The sequence below is a fragment of the Pinus tabuliformis genome, chromosome X (assembly GCF_031772625.1).
Source record: "Pinus tabuliformis cultivar Carrire ecotype Pingquan chromosome X, CPIR1, whole genome shotgun sequence".
NCBI classification, from domain to species: Eukaryota; Viridiplantae; Streptophyta; class Pinopsida; order Pinales; family Pinaceae; genus Pinus; species Pinus tabuliformis.
Window position 1 is genome coordinate 1,367,659,897 of NC_142308.1, and position 22,882 is coordinate 1,367,682,778.

A 22,882-nucleotide genomic window follows, 5' to 3' on the forward strand; every position below is an offset into this window, starting at 1 on the left:
ACTCTAAATGTTTTTGATTTGCTTTAGCCAACCTTAAAGTGAAGATACTTGAATATTAGCCTGTAGACAAACATGATCAATGACTACCTTAAAGTCACCGAAAACATGTAAATTTAGGATGTCCAGAAAAATTAGAACTAAAGTAATCCCCAGAAAGCTACCACTTCTGCGTCAGTGTTTGTAATATCCAAAAAAATCCAGAATGGTTTTGATGTTTTGTTTGGAAAATTATAATCCATTCAGTATATTTTATAGAAGTTAACGATGTTTACGTAGGTCGTATGTGTAAATTTCGGTCTCCACAACAATGTGTCTTTTAGTACGGCCTTATGTTTAAGATAGGTATGCAAATTTGATTGTTGAGATGACCTTTTCTGGACCATTTTTTAATATGGATTTTATGGTTAGCGTCGACCATCTAGGAGTTAACTATAGTCATATTTTTAATTTATTGTTATTATTTAACGTTTTTTATAAAAATATAATTACGAAGGTTAATAAAATTGTTCTACGAATTTATATTTGAAACTATACGTAAATCTTTTAAATTTCTATCTATAAAGACTCACACACAATGAAGTATCTTTATGTAAATTGCTGATTTCCCGAATAATTGTTACTGATTCCCCCAATATTTAGCAATTGGACGATTGACGATTCGGGAATCAGCAATCGACTTAAGAGGAAAATGAAAGTGAAATAAGTATAAAATGATTCCATTGACAATATAAATTAACAAATGATATACGAAGGTTCGACAAATATGGAACTTTTAACATATCGTCCAAATAAATAAGTGGAGACGATGGGATAAGCAATATAATAAATTTTCCCTTGCATCACTCCATTTGAACTGTAGCCAAAGCATATCGTTGACGAGAGAATAATTTCAAATGTTATTTTTGTTTTCCGGGAAGCAAAGGGTAACTTTAACCATTAATATCTTTGCAATGTAAAATCAACCATTCCACAAAACATATCCTGTAAGTCAGCGGATCAGCCGGTGTTTAAGCATGCGAGAAAGAATTCTAACAACCCATGATCTTCACTTGTAGTCCAGATCGTGTTAAATGCGAAAATATTTCCAGAAGCTCTGTTTAATAAGCAAAATTGTCACTTACATGAAAGCGATGGTCGTTGAAATCTTCGTTGATACCCTTCCATTATCCTCCCAATCAACTCCTCACAAGGGAGAATCTTTTGCTTCAACCGTTAGGAACAGATATAGAGATTGATACCATTTATTATACAAGCAAACACATAATTGCTAAAAGCCCTCCTATCCGGGAACGTTCTTTCGTTTTTCCCTTTCAACTAAACACCTGCAAATTAGTACGGCAGAAGATAAATTGAATTACCCTCATGAAACTCTAAATTGTCATGCAGTTCATCTCAACAGTGTACATGTAAGGGAAGTAATCGTTTACCAGCGCAGTCCAAATGGACACTTCAACTACCTCTAATGAATTGTAGAAATAAGATTCGAAAGAAAAGAAGAAAAAACATGACAGTACATATATTTTACCTTAAATATTACGAAAAAAAATAAATATTGTGCAAGTATGTCAAATAGATAATTGCATTGAACTTGACCGCAAATGGTTTAATATCAAACTTTGAAACTTCTAAAATATACTTGAACATTATATTTATCAAACACCAAGCAAATATACCTAACCCTGATAGTTTTGTTTCAACTCTTAAATCAATGTATACTAACGAAGCATATTTGTAATGGAAAGAGGCATTTCCGGTGCGGAGCACCACATTACACTGCCGAGAACTGAATGCGCAACTATCCATCATGAACTGTCATCTGCACAATACTTCAGCTGCACGCAGCTTGGCACGGTGCAATGGCATTTATATTCATAACAATGTAAATAAATGTTCATCGGATCGTGCCAAACCGCGGCATCCGAAGGAATTCGCATGGCGTTTCCTCGTCTTAAACGCTAGAAGCCCATGTGATTTACGGAGTTGGCTCATCACATGAATTTATAGCCACCAGCAAGCTTCGACGGAGGTGTAAATGGCAAATGGAGGATGACAATATGAGCATTGTGGGCCACAGCACTAAACACGTTCATTCGCACAGCCAACAGCACACATGATTCTCCATTACGTCCATATTGTCAACTCTGGCCCGGCCCAAAAAGCCTTGTGTTCAACGTCTGGTGACTTTAGCAATGTATTCTGACGTGTATTAGAGTTTTGTCAACAAGTCAATTATGTTCTTGATATCTATATAGATTGTGGAGGCTCCGACAAATAGAGCATAGAAATTGATTGTGAATCGGAAATTTCTTAATTTTATATTTTAGTGTTTCTTTAAGGTTTTAAAAATCTGAAATAACAGGAAAAGAAAAATTTGAATGTAAATTTAGAAATTTACAAAAGTAATTGATTTTAATAAATGGAGTTGTTTTAGGGTGATTTTTTGGATATTTTGGTTCCAGTTTTTTAAATTTGTGGGGAAATCTTGATTTCTGTTATTTAAACTAGTTTTTCGACTATATAAGGATAAAGTATCCTCAAAAATCTGTAGGGCACTTCTATTGTGCAGGGGTTACCCATCAAACTTGTGATTTCAATGAACTCGTGTGAGATTTTAGAGAAATTAGACTGGAAAAATCCACAAAAAAACTTCCAAAAAACCTCAATAAATTTTATAAAACATAATTTTTTTTTAAATACGTTTATATTAGAATAAATATTATAAAAATAAATTTTGAATATTTAATTTTTAAATATGTATTAATTAAAAAACATTTTAATTAATATTAGAAATTAGGAAAGAATCTGGTTTTTACTTTTAAATATTTAATTTTTAAATATATATGAAATATAAAAAGATTTTAGATAAGATATAAAATTTGAAAGGATTTAGTTTTGAGTTTTGAAAAGTAAAATATTTTGGAGATAATTGACCATTGTAGTCTTGTTATTGTTTAGTAAATTGCAATTTTAAAATTGTTATGAAAATTATAAAAAATATTTAAATTTTAAAATAAATAACCAAAATATGTATCCAAAACATGAAGGTTATATATATATATATATATATATATATATAATATAATATAATATAATATCATATGATATGATATGTATATTTCCTAATTTTGTTTGAATTGAAAACTTTTCATAAAATTTGAATTGCAGTTCGAATTTGCTAACTATTATTATAAGCCAAGGAAGAATCTAATCCATTTGTTGAAAAATTTTCATACAAATATTTATAGTATCGAATTTGAATCTCAATTGAAATTTGAATTTAGTAACTATTATTATAAACAAAGAAAAAATCTGACCCATTTGTCTCGTAGGGTTGCCGCCCTTGGGCAAGGAAAATGTTAGGTAATTCTCCGATATATTTGAAAGGAACATGTTTGATTCCGGCGAAGATGGAACCTAATACAATATGGTCGCGTCCAACTTTCCCAAGGTTACGGCCTATTCGGAAAATTCTGGCAAAGCAAGAAGAATTTCACGTGTGTGACGAGATTTATTGGAATGATTTTTCTATACACTTAGTGTAGGCTTTGAGTTCTCGCTGTCGGCAATGTCGACTGTTTTTTGGTAGGTGGTACCAGGCTGCCAGTATATTCCCTTCATCAAATCAATGGTCAGCCACATTTCCGATTCTCAGTATGCGGGTGACTGCGCTTGATCAAAGGAGGAAAGACATCGTCGAAGTAATTAATGGCCAGTTAAATCCATAGCTAGAATGATTGCGCTGGCCTTGCATCCCAGGAAGGTAAATCAACCATGAAAGACAATAATAAATGTGGCGTTGAAATCCCTAAAATTTCTATCCTCTCATAAATCATGATCAATGATCACCGTTTAACCAGATCAATTCCATCGCATGTATTCACGGTATCTGCACCACCAAAGTATGCGTTTAATTATTAACAAGTCGGGAGAACCAATTGTTTTTGACACATATTTCACGTATAGTTATATTCTGAGCAGCCAGGCTCTCCATGTCTATAACAGCGTAAGACAAGGAAAATTCTTATAGACATCTTCTAACTTCTCTCCAATCGAACACCACGGGCCAACAAGTGGCCATATTTGTCGGGCCAGATTAAGAATTGAGGAAAACAATTTGTTGACTTTGCGTGTGGAAATGAAAATCAGGTAGACCATTTGAATTTTAAAAATATATGCTTCATTATTAGCATTGGAAAATAGTATAGTTCATGTTTATTTGAATGACTAAATTGAAATAAAATTATTTCTATGTAATTAATACATAAAGTAATGCGTGTAAAGATCAAACTTTACACCATATATATTATTATATGAAACCAGAAAATGTATACGTCGGTGACGAGCGTTCTCTACGAATCTAAGAACAAAAAACGGATCAGAGTCCTACATTTCTTACATACACTCACATCAATATTTCGGAATAACAAACGTAACATTTGTCAAATTGTGCAGTAACATTGAAGGTAGAAGATGCAATGTCAATCCCTACTAATTTCAACGTGATTTGAAATGTTATGTTTAGATTTCAAGCTTTTTTAATGTAGAATTCCGGCAGTCGGATGGCTGAAGAGTCGATAGTAGAAGGCGGTCTGGTCTCCCGGTTATGGATACTGAGTCGGATAGGTTTGATGGCCAGATGGAAGAGGAGGTGGATTACAGAGAGGACCCAAATGTCCCAGGTCTAATATTCTCCACCTGGGCACCACATAATTGTGAGCTGGAACAATGGCATATAGTTGGCGGGAGGAGGGATGGCGAAGCGGAGGACGTTTTGTTGGAAGCGGAGGAGTCTCTCCTCGGGTTTGTGCAGGAGCAAACCCAAGCCTTTTTGGCGGGTGAGGAGCAAGCCCTAAAAGAAGCCTAAAAGTTGAGGGAGGCTTCAAATACATACAAATTAATATATATTTATCTTAAGCTTGGATCTAACATGAGTCAAGAGGGATAAAATTTTTCCACTTCCAAACTTCTTTAAGAGTGCAAAATACTATGTGTTCTTTTTCATTGTTTAAATTGTATTTGTGAATGCTAAATACAGAATATGTAGAATCAAATAAACACTTTAACCATAAAAACATATTTTTTTATAAACTTAAACATCTTACTCACACATTTTTATTTTTTGACTTTTATTTTAAAGGGGAATACAAACTTACACATCCCTTCATACTCTTGGCTAAAAAAGCAAAAAAAAAAACATGACATCTTCTCTATAAGGAGGACAAAAATTTGATTATCGGTGTAGATGTGTTGCTTGATGAGGCTATGGATACCAGTGAAAGGGTAATTGTGGGTCGGGCGAGAGCTCGAAAATTTTGATGAGATTATTTCAAGCAATGTGCGGAAAAAGTATGGAGCGTTTTGGTGGGGGAAGCCCAAGGTAAGCACCCCCACCCATGGGTGTTTTATGTTTGAATTCTCGGAGGCTAAAGATGTTCCTAGGGTTCTTCGTAGGAATTGTAGCATAAATTCGACTATGGTGCTTCAGAAGCAATGGCACCCCTTGTTTGATGCTAGTCAAGAAAATGTAGACCTTGCTCCAGCTTTCGTGAGAATGCCTAGGCTTCTCCCTCAATGCTGGACCATTGATGTCTTCAAAAGCATAGGAAATAGACTAGGAACATTTATGGATACTAATTTGTCTTTCTAGGGAAATGGTAAAAGGTTGATGACTAGGGTTCTTGTAAACCTGAATCCAAGAGAAGGTTTTCTGGATTATTTGCTTCAATGGTTCTTCTTACTGCCAAATTTTGGATTATGAGGGATATCCATTTTGGTGTGGTTGTTGCCATTACACATGACACATTATCAAAGACTATCCCATCCCTTTCTTGGGAAAATTTGGGTATCAATCTCTGTGAAATGAAGTTAGGTTGGGAGGTTATCGCTCATAGAATGTTTCTCAAACACGTCATCCTTGATCAGATATGAAGTCGGTGAAATCTGAGCCAAAGGGGAAACATGCAGAGGAGGAAATCGTGAATGTTGGGAAAATGGAGGTTGAATTCAAGCATAGGGAATAGGAAGACACTTTGCCCTCACTGAGATCCTCCACAACTAGTAATGGCTCTCCCTCACTTATGGTTAACAATTTAATCTAGTGTATGGTTTCCCTTGATATGGATTCTAGGACTTCTCCCCCGGTAGCAAATGTATTTATGGAATCATCCCCTCTTATTTCTGTAGATATGGGTTCCTTTACATTACCCTCGTCCTTAGCCAGTTTCCCTTCGCCAAACCTCTTTGTTGCGAGAGATAAGTTAGATTCCTTATCTCGTCGTTTTCCATATGACCTTCAACGCATGCATTAGAAGGGGGATACCATGGGTTGTGACGGCAGATTGGGAAAACTTTTTCCGGCCAAATATATTTGGTAAGATGAGGGGTAGAAAATCTTACATGATTAGGGCAAAGCACAAAGCTAGTCAGGACATGACAAATGGTAAAAAAATATTTACGGGAAGGGGTCCATAGAGCATGGAAAACCCATGGTCTTGTTTTATCGTGATTTTCCTATGATTTTGTAGGGACTTGGCCAACCTGTCTAAAAAACAAGCTTTCAAGTGTCTAGTGAATTCAATTAAGATGGATATAATTTTCTTACAAGAAACTTTTGGGGGTTGGAAATATAGTGAAGGAGGTATTGGAAGCTCTATTTCATCATACCATTAGGGTATTGGGGGAGGGACCTAGTTCTTGGAGCTGACATTTATTCTATAGAGTTGGGGATGGAATTGAAAGTACTCAAGGTTTACAGTCCATTCCAAGATAGGGTGGTATTATGGGATAACTTGGTGTTAAGATCATCTATGAAAGAAGAAAATATTATTGTTGGAGGTGATCTAAATTTCCCTCTTGGGAATTTCGGAAGTTTGGGGTCATCGTTCGCTTGTGGATTCTTAATAAGAATATTTTAAGGACCACTCTAATTGAAAATCGGCCTACTAAGAGAAATTGTTGAGGAGTGGAAGTAAGAATTGCGGAGGAATTAACCATTTTCTGTTTGCAGAATCCCTCATGGAGAAGATGCCTTTATTTCTTCAATGGATTGGAATTGGTGGGGAATCTGATAATCGTCCTGCTTTTCTAGAGCTTATTGGTGACAAAAAAAGCGTGGAAACCCATTCAAATTTAGACCTATATGGTTAAAGGATGAATCTTATAAAGAGTTGGTAATTGAGCAATGTCTCCCTATAACCCTACTCTTGTAGGATCAAGAGTAGATCAATTTGCTACAAATTTTAAGGAAGTTAAAAAGGCCATAGTTCAATGGATTTCACAAAAAAAGAAATGGAATGAACAAACAATAAAAGATGTGGAGATGGAACTCGATAGGATGGAATTTTTTGAAGGAGGGAGCTATAAGTTTGAAGCTGCTAAAGAAAGGATTTTTCTCTTGGGAAAAGAGCGAGGATAATTTTGAGTGGTAAGGAAGAATAGTGGATGCAAAAGGGTCATGCCATTTGGATCCAAAGTGGTGATGAAAACTCAAAATTATTTTATAATTATTCCAAGGACCGTAAAGCACATAACGCTAATTGGGATCTAGAAAGCCTAGTGAGGGTGAGCGCCCTTTTCTTTATGGATCTGGGTAAACTTGGGGTGGAGAATTTCAATAATCTCTTCAAGGTTCCACAAGATCCATCTATTGAAAAAAATTATTAGGATGATCCAAGCATTTCCTTGTTTTGTTTACGAAGAAGAAAACAATAATTTGATGTAGCCTATTATGGAGTAGGACCTCCAGAAGGTGCTTCACGGGTTTAAAAAAAAAAATATCCTTGGCCTAAATGCATGGACAATGGATTTTTTCATGGGGTTCTATGATATTGTAGGACACAAGATCCTTGGAGATGTTGAAGAATCACGCATCCTTGGAGGAATCCTCCATTCATTTAACTCAATTTTTATTTCCTTAATCCCTAAATTAGATGATCATTGGTCCTTTAATGATTTTATACCCATTTCCCTATGTAATTGTATATATAAAATCATTACAAAGGTTATTGGAAATATATTAAAGATAGACAGATTCGTGAAGCGATCGAGGTTTTTTAGGAAACTATCCATAGTATAAAATCATGGAAGAAAAAGGGAATGATCAACAAGGTGGATCTACCAAAGTCATATGATTAGTGAGTTGGCTTTATGTCAGACTTCTACTTACTCATTTCGTTTTTGAGGTCCTTTTTATAAATTGGGTGATGAGGTATTTGATGATTGTATCTTTTGCAGTCCTCATAAATGGGTTTGCTTCTAATTACTTTGAAGTTCATAGTGGGCCTAGGAAATATTGCCCTCTTTCGCCCCTTATTTTGTTGTGGGTTGCAAAGGGATTGAGAATTCTATTAGTGTATGCTAAAAGAAGGGGAGATGTCCATGGTGTTTGAGATGTTTATAATATAATTGTTACCTATTTAATATTCATTGATGATGTAATGCTATTTTACGATGGGAGCAGAAGGGATATGGCTACAATAAATGAAGTGATGGGTTTATTTAAGAAGGCCAATGGCATAATGTTAAATGGGGTGAAACCCTCTATGTCTCCAAATGTTATGTCTTGGGATGAAGCATCTTATGCTCATAATTTGTTCCCGTATCTTACCTTGGAGTCTGAATATGGTTTAAAATACTTTGGTTTCATCCTAAATCATCATAAGTATTGGAAACATGATAAGCAAAGGATTATTGCAAAGATTGAGAAGAGAGTGAAGTCATGGTGCTGCAGATGGATTTGAAGAGAAGGTAGATAAATATAGATTGAATGTGTGCTAGAAGCCATCCTCATTTTCTGGATGTCCTTTCTTTAGATACCTACTAGAGTTATGAAATGTATTTGAAAATTTTGTAGCAATTTTCTTTAGATGGGAAACAAAGATGGAAGGATTTCCCCCTTAGTTAGTTTGGAAAGTATTTCATTTCCTAGAGATGGAGATATTGGGGTTTAAAAAGCCTTCCGTCATTTACCAAATAGTTTTCTACCAAAGTTGGGTGGAGGATGATTTCAATAGAGATTGTTTGGACAACTATAGCTCACCGAAAATACATATATCCCATCTTAATTGAGGATTGGATCCACTCTCTGGCAAGGATAAGATCTAATATTTCCATAATATGGAAATAGGTGATGTCCTCTCTTCTCGTGGTTGAATCCAAACTGGCATGGAAAATTTGGTAATGAAGAAAAAATAAAATTAGTCCTTACCCTTGCATCAGATGTAGAGACAACTTCTATTTTCCTTGTGAAATGGTTTGCCTCCTTATTGCACATGGAAGTAACGCATTAAATCAAGTTAGTGATCATTGTGGAACATTTTTTTGGTATCAAGGATGTGTAAATTATCAACAATTAAACATCCCTTATGAATTTCACATATCATGGAATGTCCACACATCGGCTTTAAACACAACTCATGTCTACATACAAGAGGACCCTAATTCTCTCTAGTGGGTCAATTCCTCATGGGGTGAAGATAATAAAAAAAATGGTTATTTTTTCATATGTTATAATAGATAGCTTGTCGAATCTTCTCAGTGGCGGAAGGAGTTGTAGAAATTTAAATAGCCCGTCAAAGACTCACCTCTCCTTAAGGTGCATGGTGGAATCAAAAGCGTTGACATGGCATCATCTACAAAATCAATATATGATGGTTTTGGGATGGTTTATGCTATGTAAAAATGATAATGAATCCACAGATCACTTGTCTATCTAGTTCTCATTTACCGAATCGTTTTGGAATGCCATCACAAACCATTTGGGAGTTATCATAAATTGGTAAGGGGCAGGTTTCAGGGAAGCATTGACGGATTGGTATGATGAAATTACTCCAAAACATCTAACAAACCTTCCTCTTCTTGTTTGCTGGGGTATATGGAATGCAAGGAATAAAGAAATATTTAAAGAAAAAACTAATGTTATGGACTGGTTGGCTACCAAAGTTGTAACTGATTTGGAAATTATTCTTGTTGAAGAAGCCTCCTATATTCCAAGAATCATAATTGCTAAGGAGATTGAAAAAAATAATCCTTGGGGATTTTTTTATGGATCGTCCCCTGATAATGGATCTTGTGGAGGAGGTGTTATACTATATGTCAAAATTCACATTTTTTCAAGCTTCAAAGTGGTTTGGTGAGGGGAACAAATGACTATGCATAACATCTCAACGTCAAAATATTACTTCGCTTTGCTATTGGAAAGGATAATTTTTTGTATATTTTTGTTGATTCGATTATCATAACAAATTGGTTTAATGGTTTTCATCATTGTAACATTCACACACTGAGCCCTATCCTTGAGGAGGTTTTACATCTCAAGTGCTCATTTAACCAAATTTATTGTCACCATATATACAACAAGCACAACACTAAGGCAAATTTGATCTCTAAAGTTGGTTCTTCACAGGCTTTGGGAGTTTGGAAAATATTTTATTAGATAAATGATACCTCCAGAGAATAATTTCATATACCTTTCATTAAAGGCTTACAATTGGAGATTCCTAAGGACCGATGTTGTGCTTATTGATGGCTTTTACTAGTCATATTTGGACTTTTGTAGGCTCCTTCATATAGACGATTTCCTATTGGATGTTTTTCTTTGCTAGCGATAATGGATGATGTTTTTAAATGCTACATGATATGTTGTTATATTTGGTGTTTATATCGAGTAATTGTGTTAGCCTAGTTTGAAATAGTCGGATAATTGCTTTTCTTTTAGATATGCAGAACATATTGACCTTCTCAAACATCTATGTTATTTGAGTGCTACATGCACATGGATAATTTAACTCTTATTACTATTAGTTAGAGTTATGGATTTTTCTTGAGAAAAAATAAATAATATTATATAGTTGAAGTTAGGAAAATATAAATTTCAGGGTTTTTGGTCTATGCTTTTTTTTTAAGGATGTCTAGAGGAATCTATAATTAAGTTGAAGTTATATTTGGAAAGGTTTGACATGATTTCCATCATTATCACTTAACTTCAAAATGTATAACATGCTCTAAATCATGACATGAGTTTCCAATCAGAGGTCAGTGGTCTGAATTTAAAATTGAATGTTTCATGTAAAATTTTGCAAGCTAGTTTAGTTCTTATGGGAAATGGATCAATATTGCAAAAGAACACAAACTAAGTTAAATTTTGCAGATTTTAACAATGAAAAGTAGACAACAAAAAACATCACAACACAACAATTTGATGATGAAGTTCACCCCTACTGGGCTACATGTCCGGGTCTAGCTTCCAATAGTGGCAATTTATATTACATGTTCAAATCTGAATTTTCATCAACATCCAATGCTCAAATTATAAATATAACACTGCAATTGCTTCCGGAACACCCAAAAACCAGTTTGTAGGCTCTTCTTGGCCTCAAAAAGGTTGAAAAATGGCCAAGTTAGGTCTCCTCCATTTCTATGCTAACTGATCTGAAATAAGGGTTTAACATCTTGTTATACTTACAAGAACCTCCCACTCCAAAGCTTAACAATTACTTCATCTAGCTGATGCAGGAGCATTCAGCCCAAGGGAAACTATTGTAAATAGTAGACATAGGTGGTCATGCATTCTTAGATTATTTTCCTAAGTTACAAGTCATTTTAATATTTAGGATGATAAGTGTGATTTAAATCAGATATTCTCAAATTAAATAAATAAGAGCATGAGTATTCCATGATTCTAGAAGTAAGGGAGGGCTTTTAGGCATAAAAGAAATAGATGTGGATAAGGAGGCTTTTCTGTTTTAAAACAGAGAAAAGATAGAATAAAGCTTAAATAGGTTTTTTACCATATATGCATGCATGTAAAAGCTTTAGGCTTTTGATACCAATGTTTATTATATATATGAATGTAAGCCTACGGGCAAAGGGGGAGCCACTAAAGGAGAGCCACCAGAGGAGAGCCACTAGAGTGGAGAATTTGGCTTACGATAGGAGAGGCACCAGAATTGATAATCGGGCCTGTGAGAGAGTGCAGCATTGACTGTTAGGCCTGTGTGCCTGTATATGTGTGTGTATGTATGAGACCGAAGTCTCAATCTAGATTTATTGCTTTCAGATTAATATATGCATAGGTTCTGATGGAGGTACACGTATGAAGTGTCTGTCTGTGATTATTTATGATATGGATGAGAATTAATGGTTCTATTAATGTGCATGTATTGGACATCTTAATTACTGTATATTGAAAGTATTGGAAGTGGTTTATTTCCCTGCATAATGTTTGGTTGGAGCCTTCATGGCGTTTCCATTTAACTGCTGCTTCCGTGGACTCTCTAAGTCCTTTTTATAGAGCTCTGTGTATAACTCTGTTTACACAGAGAAATTGTAATCTTTTCCTTAAGCGGGAGTGTGATGGACGTGAAACTCTATTAATATTGGTCCAGAACCATATCGGGTCCGAGATCCAATATCACATCGCATCGGAGAAGGGATTTGAAACTATCATGTGGAAGCTCCGAATTACCGGAGCCGAAATATTATCAAGCCAGCATAAAAGAATATCGGGTCCGAAAGGGCCGGCCTTCAGCAGTGTGAGGCTCCAACATATATCGGAGCCGAAATCTTATAAAGTTGAATATAAACCCATATCGGGTCCGAAGCCAGCATCGCATCATAGGGGAGGCTTGAGACTGCCAAAGTGTAAGCTCTGATAGCCGGAGCCAAAATTATTATAAGCTCAAGCAGAAGGGTTGTCGGGTCCGTCGTTTCGGAGGTGGAAGGGTTATGGTTTGTAGCGACCGCCGATAGACGGACCCGCTGAAATATATAGAGCGCAGCACATAACCTTTCGGGTCCAGAAGGAAACTCGGCAAGGTTAAGCGGCGAGCTCCGAAATCCGGAGCCAAAATATTATATAGACTAGCTGAAGACTATGTCGGGTCCGCACCTCATTGGAGGTCAGACCTTAAGTGTTTATTGAAGACCGCCGAAATCCAGACCCGTCGAAATTTTGAAGGCGGATATATAAGGTATGAAGTCCGAGCGTTGGAGTTAGAGCGGGTTTGATGGTTAGTTCTGTATATTGACATATATTATATGATATATAGTCGCGGGGGGGATAAGGTATATATATAAAGCCTGTGTGATGGTTAATTAAAGGCTCGGTGGTGGCTTCCGATGGTTGATTATAAAGCACAGGAAAAGGTGGCTGTGATTCTAAATAAGTCCATGGTTTTTAAAAGGCTTAGAGCCTAAGCTGAAGCTTCAGATAGGACTTGTGGCCATATCCACAGGTCCAAGGTTTGGGAATTATTATAAGAAAGGGGATTTTGGGCTAGTACCAGATCTCTTTTCATCAGGTGGTATCAGAGCAGGGAAAGTTTCCTGTGGGGAAAGAATTCCAGAAAAAGGAAAAGTTGATACTAGAGAAGGATTGAGGTAAAAGCAACACTACTGTTAGAACAGAAATAAAGTAAGGAAGATTTATGTGAAGAGGAACATGCACACAGGAAAAGGCAATAAGCTAAATGATGGAAGACTACAGTGGGAGATGTAGCAGTCCAGCAGAGGATTGGAGTAAGTTCTGGTTGGTTTCTCAAGCAGAGGACAAGCCATTCAAGGTGTAGAAGAAGAGAGGTAATATGTTATGCTCTGTTTTAAATTAAGAGTATGTTTTATGTTAATGCACAGGTGATAGCAAGAGAAGTTGTGAGAGAAGAACCAAGTGAGTTCTTAAAGACAGAGTAAGGAGAATACTCTTATAGAGAAGTGGCAGTGAACCTGAAGAATCCAATAAGAAATTGGATAGAGAGGACAACTGAAGTGTTCTCAGAAGAGAGTGAGGGGATTGCAGAAGCCTAGAAGGAGCAAAGGTGTTGCTCAGGAGGAGGTTCCAGACAGAGGACCCGTGCTTACCAAAAGACTAAGTGAGGAGAGCTTAGTGAGCTAAGATTGCAGCCAGGAGGACTAGCTGTTGCAGAGGCTTGTTGCAAAGGAGAATCAACAGAGGTTGAAGAAAGTTGCAGATGAGAGAAGCCTGAAAGAGCAGTGAAGAATGCTCGAAAGGTTCCAGCAGAGGACCGGTGATTACTAAAAGACCAGATCCAGAGGGAAGGATTGGTGAGGTAAGTGGCAGCGACAAAGTTTGCTGTTGTAGAGGCTTGATGCAACTCATGGGTGAGAAACTCATGGCGAAGAAGATGACTACTGAAAGTCATAAAAGAGATAGCCAAGGTTCAGGAAAAAGCCACAGTAGAGGACATAAGAAAGAGGATGCCAAGGTAAATGGCAAAAAGATGAGTCAAGAGGAAGTTGAAATGGAAGAATACATTTGTGAACCAGAACAAGGAGAATTTCTGGGAGATAGTGAAGATGAAGACTTGAAGACTGAAACTTCAAGTAAGACCAAAGGGTCACATGGTTTTAAATCTGACAATTGGTGTATGGTTGCAGGTGAAAGACAATTGGCTGATATTGTCATGAAGAAGGGAAAAGACCAGCAGAATCAAAATTCTGTTCTGGAAAAGCATAAGGTAGATAGGCCTTATATACAGCTGGAGAAGGTGATCATGGAGAATCAGAGAAGAGGTCTAGAGGAATGGCACAGAAATGGGATGACTGCAGAAGTTCGAGGAAGAGAGATTGCAGTAATGAAGGTACAATTGCAGGTACTGGAAGAATGGCTGCAAGAGCAGGAAAATCAAAATAGAAAATGGATCTTTCCACTGAAGGGAAAGAGAGTGACTTGGCGACAATTGCAGAGGAGGTTGAGGAAAATTGTGATTGCCTTGTTGAAAAAGGAACTTAGAGTTCTTGTGCCAGAGATGGAATTTGAAGATTCCACACGCAGATCTGTTCAGAAAGAAGTAATGGAGGAAGCAGTCAAGACTGAAAAGTCTTGTGATTTAAAAACTAATGAGTTGCACATGTTTGCAGGTACAGAACGGGGAGATGAACAAGCTCTAGAGTTTGTGCAAGAAGAGTTGAATTTGAAGGTTGTTCAGATCGATGATGAGTTAGCAATATCTCAGAAGGAGATGAAAAAGAAGAAGGATAATCAGAATATTAATGCAGAAAGACAAGGACCAGCTGATGATGGGTCAAGCACTAGGGAAGGTATGGAAAATCATGTGAAATTTCCAAGGTCTACTCCTAATGAAGTTGTTGAATTGTATAGGAAACTAGATCTCCAAAGAAGAGAGTTGGAGAGATAGAGGACTTATGTGCAGGTTAATTTGCTGAAGAAACAAGGGAAGAGAGTTTTTATGAATGACAGTCATGAAGCAGAAGATGGTAAGAAGGAGAGACTAGCTAACAGTTTCATAGTGAATGCAAATCAACATACTGATGTGATGATAGAGGAGTCGCAAAAGAACTCAGAGCAGCATACTGAAGTGTTGTCAGAGGAAGCTGAGGAGAAAGCCAGTGAAGATTTTCTGAGTCCTGAAAAAGACTTGGAAATACAGAGAGAAATTTTGGTAACTAAATCGACAAGTGAGACCAGTGAGTCTTGTGATTTTAATGCTGACAATTTGGCTGTGTTTACAGGTAATAAAGAAGAAAGTCCATCACTTGGAATTGTCTCAAGAGAAGGAGAACTGTTGCGGTTAGAAGATGAGACAGTTATGTCCCATAACCAGAGGATTGTTTCCATGAGTGACAATAAAGAGTTGGCTTGCTTAAATAACCAAGAGAAGACTGGCGTACAAAATTTTGAAGCTGCTACAGGAATATAGGATGAAGCCATAGTGGTTGAAGAAGAAGACAAAGGTTATAATTTACAGCATATTGATGAAGTGCTTCAGAAGAAGTGGCCGAAATATGATAAGCAAAAGAATGTTGCAGAGGGATAGGAAGTTTGGGAGGTAGCAACATCTGTGAAAGCAGCGGTAGCAACATCTATGGTGGCAGCTGAAGCAACATCTATGGCGGCAGCAATAGGAAGTGAAAGCAACAACAGTAGGTTGGACATAGAGATTGAAATTATCAGAAGATTGATGATAAAGGCGTCTCCGAAGCAGCAGACAGCGGTAAAAAAGAACAGGAATTTTAGCAAGTGAAAGACCGCAAAAGATTGTGAAAGCATAGACAGTGGGGCAATGCAGCATAAAGTTTGGAAACCTAGAGAAAGACAGCAAACAATAGCAGATGATGACTTGCAGAATAAAGTATGGGATCCAGGAAGACCAAGACCACAAGACACATGATCAGGAGATCATGAAATTTTTCTACCTTGGGAGTCTGATGCAGGAGCATTCAGCCCAAGGGAAACTATTGTAAATAGTAGACATAGGGGGTCATGCATTCTTAGAATTATTTTCCTAAGTTACAAGTCATTTTAATATTTAGGCTGATAAGTGTGATTTAAATTAGATATTCTCAAAATAAATAAATAAGAGCATGAGTATTCCATGATTCTAGAAGTAAGGGAGAGCTTTTAGGCATAAAAGAAATAGATGTGGATAAGGAGGCTTTTCTGTTTTAAAACAGAGAAAAGATAGAATAAAGCTTCAATAGGCTTTTTACCATATATGCATGCATGTAAAAGCTTTAGGCTTTTGATACCAATGTTTATTATATATATGAATGTAAGCCTACGGGCAAAGGGGGAGCCACCAGAGGAGAGCCACCAGAGGAGAGCCACTAGAGTGGAGAATTTGGCTTATGATAGGAGAGGCACCAGAATTGATAATCGGGCCTGTGAGAGAGTGCAACATTGACTGTTAGGCCTGTGTGCCTGTATATGTGTGTGTATGTATGAGACCGAAGTCTCAATATAGATTTATTGCTTTCAGATTAATATATGCATAGGTTCTGATGGAGGTACACGTATGAAGTGTCTGTCTGTGATTATTTATGGTATGGATGAGAATTAATGGTTCTATTAATGTGCATGTATCTGACATCTTAATTACTGTATATTGAAAGTATTGGAAGTGGTTTATTTCCCTGCATAATGTTTGGTTGGAGCCTTCATGGCGTTTCCATTTAGCTGCTGCTTCTGTGGACTCTCTAAGTTCTTTTTATAGAGCTCTGTGTATAACTCTGTTTACACAGAGAAATTGTAATCTTTTCCTTAAGCGGGAGTGTGACGGACGTGAAACTGTATTAATATTGTTCCAGACCCATATCAGGTCTGAGATCCAATATCGCATCGCATCGGAGAATGGCTTTGAAACTATCATGTGGAAGCTCCAAATTACCGGAGCCGAAATATTATTAAGCCAGCATAAAAGAATATCGGGTCCGAAAGGGCCTTCAGCAGTGTGAAGCTCCGACATATATCGGAGCCGAAATCTTATAAAGTTGAATATAAACCCATATTGGGTCCGAAGCCAGCATCACATAGGAGGGGAGGCTTGAGACTGCCAAAGTGTAAGCTCCGATAGCCGGAGCCGAAATTATTATAAGCTCAAGCAGAAGGGCTGTCGGGTCCGTCATTTCGGAGGTGGAAGGGTTATGGTTTGTAGCGACCGCCGATAAATGGACCCGCCGAAATATATAGAGCGCAGCACATAACCTTTCGGGTCCGGAAGGAAACTCGGCACGGTTAAGCGGCGAGCTTCGAAATCCGGAGCCGAAATATTATATAGACTAGCTAGAGACTATGTCGGGTCCGCACCTCGTCGGAGGTCAGGCCCCAAGTGTTTATTGAAGACCGCCGAAATCCGGACCCGCCGAAATTTCTGAAGGCGGATATATAAGGTTTGAAGTCTGAGCGTTGGAGTTAGAGCGGGTTTTACGGTTAGTTCTGTATATTGACATATATTATATGATATATAGCCGCGGGGGGGTTAAGGTATATATATAAAGCATGCGTGATGGTTAATTAAAGGCTCGGTTGTGGCTTCCGATGGTTGATTATAAAGCACAGGAAAAGGTGGCTGTGATTCTAAATAAGTCCATGGTTTATAAAAGGCTTAGAGCCTAAGCTGAAGCTTCCGATAGGACTTGTGGCCATATCCACAGGTCCAAGGTTTGGGAATTATTATAAGAAAGGGGATTTTGGGCTAGTACCAGATTGTTACACTAAAAAATGTCACCATGACTATTTACAGTTAGTATGGCTCAATCAACAGTCATGCTACCCTCTTAGGCAAGTCTTATGCCTCTGCTCTCCATGTCAAACTCCAAAAAAGAGAGAAAGTCTTGTATAAATGTATTTATCTCTGGGGACGCAGGTTCTCTCAACCTTACCTGCGGGGACGCTCCCAATGTTCACAAAAGCTGCGTCCAAAGACGCTCTGTATGTAAAGGGACAGGTGCGTCCCCCTGTAAAGGTTAGAATGCGCAAGTTTCATCTTTAAAAAGTTACTTGTGGTCATTTCTAGAGCATTCTAGAAGGTTGTTCGACGTGTATTGGGCGCCTCCAGATGGTTCATGCTCTCCTATCAAAGAGGAACTTATCCCATCAATAAGGGAGCTATCCCACCCAAAGAGGGGGATTATCCCATTGATGGTGGACCTGAATAACCTCTTTACAGCACTATAAATAAAGGCATTGAGCCAGAGGGAGAGGAGGTTGAAAGCTATAGATTTCTAAGGGTAAATGCTGCAGGAATTAGGACTCCCATTTAGAACCTTGTGAGGAGAGATTGTCTTTGCTTGATTCTACTTGGAAGTGGGTGAGCTTTGTCAAAGTAGAGGAAAACCCTTGATGGACCCTGGGAGGAACTTGCACAACACCAAGGCCAGGTTGTAAGAGTTTCTTTGTTTCGTTATTAATACAAACTGGTTCATTTTTCTCAATAGCTTGTGTTAATGAGTTATTTCATGTGTTCCTTGGTCTGCATGTTGAATATATGTTTTATTATGTTATAATCAGGTGCTATTTAATTGTTTGATTGTTTGTGGTTGCAGGAATTGATGTGAAGGAGGAGCTCATCCGGATCGGCAAGGACGGACTACAACAACAGCGTTTTGGAATAAGGTAAGCCTAAACACTTGTAGTTTTCATGTTTTAAAAGGTATATTTAGAGAAAGATCACTCCAGTTTGTTTTGTTTGTCATTAGAATGTCTTAGACTTCTAGGAAGGTCAGTTGTGTCCGCACCCTTGACTGATTCCGTGTGACACAGATCTCTTTTCATCAATAGCTTATGTTGACAATTGCGGAATTAAGTACTTGAAACAGGTGTATGTCTTTGTTTGTTTTAACCATTTAAGTGCTTTAAGTTGATTTGTTTTTGCTGATATGAGACACACATAATAGCCATATAATGGAGCAAATAAACATCAATGCATAACAAAAAATTTAATCTAAGAGTTCACCAGAATCTTGTGGGCTATGTCTCCTTGAGCTTCTGTCAATTTGACTTGGCTCTTTGGGACTATGGCTTCAATTCTTTTACAAGTTCCACACTCAACTCCAATGTTTATCGATTGAACCAATGGGCTTAGGAAACCATCTATATCAATATCATGGTTTTCATCATTCTGTAAACAGATCTAAGATCCCCTAGATTTGATTCATTCAATTGGTGCACTAAGCTTCCCTGAGCTTTTTGATGGCACAAACTTCTTTAGAATTCTTCAATTGTCTCTAAAATCTCTTCTACGTCTCCAACACATATTAGAAATCAACAATAGACTATTGATTTGCTCAAAATTAACATTGCGTCCCTGATCTAAGCCTTCCTCCACGGATGGCACTAGGCTGCCTCAAACTTCCTTGTAGCATATCGGCCTTTAGAAGTCTCCAGATGCTTCTATAAACCCTTGTAATAGATTCATAAGAGTCATTAGAGTCAAGAATGACCGTTGTTTCACTAAGAATGGATACTGGTATCTCCTGCAACTGCCTCCAAGCCCTGGTGGCCCTAAGCTCCAAAATCTCCCTGGATGAAAATCTCCTTGAAGATGGATTCTTCAGCTTCTCTGGACTGTTCCATTGGCTTCAGAAGGCCTCAATTAGCCTAGTTGTCCTCTTGTTTCACTCTCTTAGGTCGAAAATCACTTCTGGAGTTCATTTAATTAGTAGCTCTTAGTGATCCTCCACTAACTTTGGCAAACTGGCAGTTAAGGCCACCAAATCTGTGAGCAAGCCCGAAATTAGTGGAATCTGCCAACATTAGTGCTAACTGTCAATCCTGTATTAATTAGCGATAAGAACTATTTAATTATGCATAACCCATTTCAGCGCTAATCTCGTGTTTAAAACAAATCCAGGATTTAGTTAAGCTTAATCCATAATTAATTGAGTGCTAAGCGCTCCCACTGACCACAACCTTTACCATCAATTTTGTAGTGGTCACATGGCAATGGAGTTAACATTGGCAGTTACATAACTTGGAGTCTAGCGTTGGCAAATGACGTCATGTGAATAGTCTTTCAGGACCGCTAGTAGTCCTAACCCCCAAACCACTGACTGTTACAACCCAAATATAACCGTTGACCATAGATTGTTAAGAAACATCATGGAGTGGAGTTGGTAACACATTGTGCTTGCTCACTGGAGGTCACGGGTTCGATCCACCAAAATTTTACAACACCATTCCAGGGCCATGTGGTGGCCCCCGAGCTTGCCACATGTTAGCTCCTAATTGGTCAACCAAAAGGAATATTTTGGGGAAAATTCCTTGGAAGATTATTTTTGTAATATTTCCAAAAATCAATTTATTCTTGAAAATTGTATTTTACTTGAATTTTTCAAATGGCGATAACTTCTTCATACGGTCTCAGTTTTCTGAACCATTCACGATGCCAGAATGAAGAATACAAGATCTATCTGGTCGTTTAGGTTTGACCCTATTTCGAACACTTCGAATTTTGGGCTATCATCAAAGTCCTGGATCAATATCTGATCACTCATCCCCATTGGGAATCTTTTGGACTCCAAAAGACTGATATACTGATCTGAACAGTAGATGAGAGTAAAGTACCCTCTTCTGTTAGCCTTCATACACTTTCCTGCATGGCAGGGGCCTTTGAATCAAAACTTGACGGTAGTCAACAATTCCCTTCCTAGATGCACTTGTCCTCCTGTTAAGAGTTGTCTTCCTTGAACTCATTCAAAATTTTTAGAAGGTAGATGAACATCGCTTCCAAGCCACTTCCATGGTGACCTTTTGCTGTTGCAAATCTCCTTCATCAAACGATGTCAAAATACAAGAAAACAGCTTGATGACATAAATTTTTGCTCCATCAAATGAAACAAATTTCACATCATGTGAATCCTCATCATGTCTTTATATCTTGTGTACAAATGTTTGACTAAATCCCAAGCCAACAAAAATCATGCCTTTTCAACAATGGACCCTTCAAGTCAAGCATGTACAAAAAGAATTTTAATGATTCTTTTACAAAGATGAAACACTTTGTTATAGACATTTTTGGGCACTGCAACCCCAATCAAACATGTTCATAAACCAAGGGCTCCTAAGTCCCTAAAAGTGTTGTTCCATACCCTAAAAGAACAAGGCCAGTTGATTACATCATCTCCTAGAAGTTCTCCATGAAAAACTACTTAGAACTGGTCAAAACTGGACCATCTCACCTGCTCCATGGTCAAAGTGTGATGCATCCCACCTAATGCAGATAGGAGGTGCGATTCATACTGAAAATCCCTTCTATGGGGTGCGATGGGCGAGAGTGGACAAATGGCAAAGACAGTTTTCGAGGTGGATGATCATGGAATCTTCCAGAAACATCTCTCCTGTGACACTTGCCTCTCTGAATTCGCCCAGGGATGAGTAAGAGATCATCAATCTCCAAGTGGAATCAAGAACTATCAGAGTGAGGACACTAATCAAAATCCCAAAAGCTGAGTCACCCTCCTGCAATGTTAAAATTGGCAACCAGGGAAAAACTTCATGTGGGTCATCTTATTCATGGCTGATAATATTTTTATTAGATTTCTCTCGTCGAGAGGTGTAGGATTGATATAAAGATCCTCCGATTCCGATAAGTATTCATGGAGATATGAATTTATTTTGATTATGGAATTATTATCAAGCCGACCTACAACTCATGTAGGCTCAGAAGCCCAACAGTCGCATCTATTCACCCACCAATGTTGTGTATAAATATAAGAGAATTTTTCCTCATTTGGCCTCACTCATCTCATCACATCTCTCTCTCTCTACTGCGCAGATATGAGTCTCTTCTCTACTGTGCTGAAATGGGTCTCTCTCTCTCACACATTTGACGCCAGAAACTACTGAAACTGAAGCTGCTACTACAGAAGTAAAGATTGAATTGTGTGGCCTAGAAGATCTCCTCATCTGAACTGCGCTGTAGGTTCATCTGAACCTCCTTTGAAAGCCGCAACTTTTTGTGGTGGAATGAAGTCAATCTGATGAACGGTTTGCAAGATATCGACTGCCCTAGTTTGGAGCTGGAAACTACTGAAACTGAAGCTGCAACTGCAGAAGTAAAGATTGACTTGCGTGGCCTAGAAGATCTCCTCATCTGAACTGCATTGTAGGTTCATCTGAACCTCCTTTGGAAGCCGAAATCATTGGTGGTGGAATGAAGTCAATCCGACTGTCGGTTTGTGAGATATGGTCTGCCCTAGTTTGATAATGAAGCCGTTAATGCTGATGCTACTGATCTAGGGTTTGCTACTGCTGATATGAATCAGATTTATTGTACTATTTCTCTCTGCTGAATTATTGAAGATAAAAGAAGAATTGATCAAAGGTTTTCCCCAAACATTGTGGGGTTTGTCCCTGGCTAGCCGCCACATCTTGTGTCTCTTGTCTTGGCTTGTTTTCTGTCGATCGTTTAATGTTCTATCTGCACTTTACTTTATGTACATGTGATTGCTAATTGGTGGAATATAATAAGAAAAAAATTGTTATAAGCATAGAACATACCATAACTTAGCATGGTATCAGAGCTAAGGTGAAGACAAAGCCCGAGCAAGAGCAAGAGCAATCATTGAAGAGAAGATTGGCAAGGCTATCCTAAAAGAACTATGGGGTCCTCAACACTCTTTCCTGCCG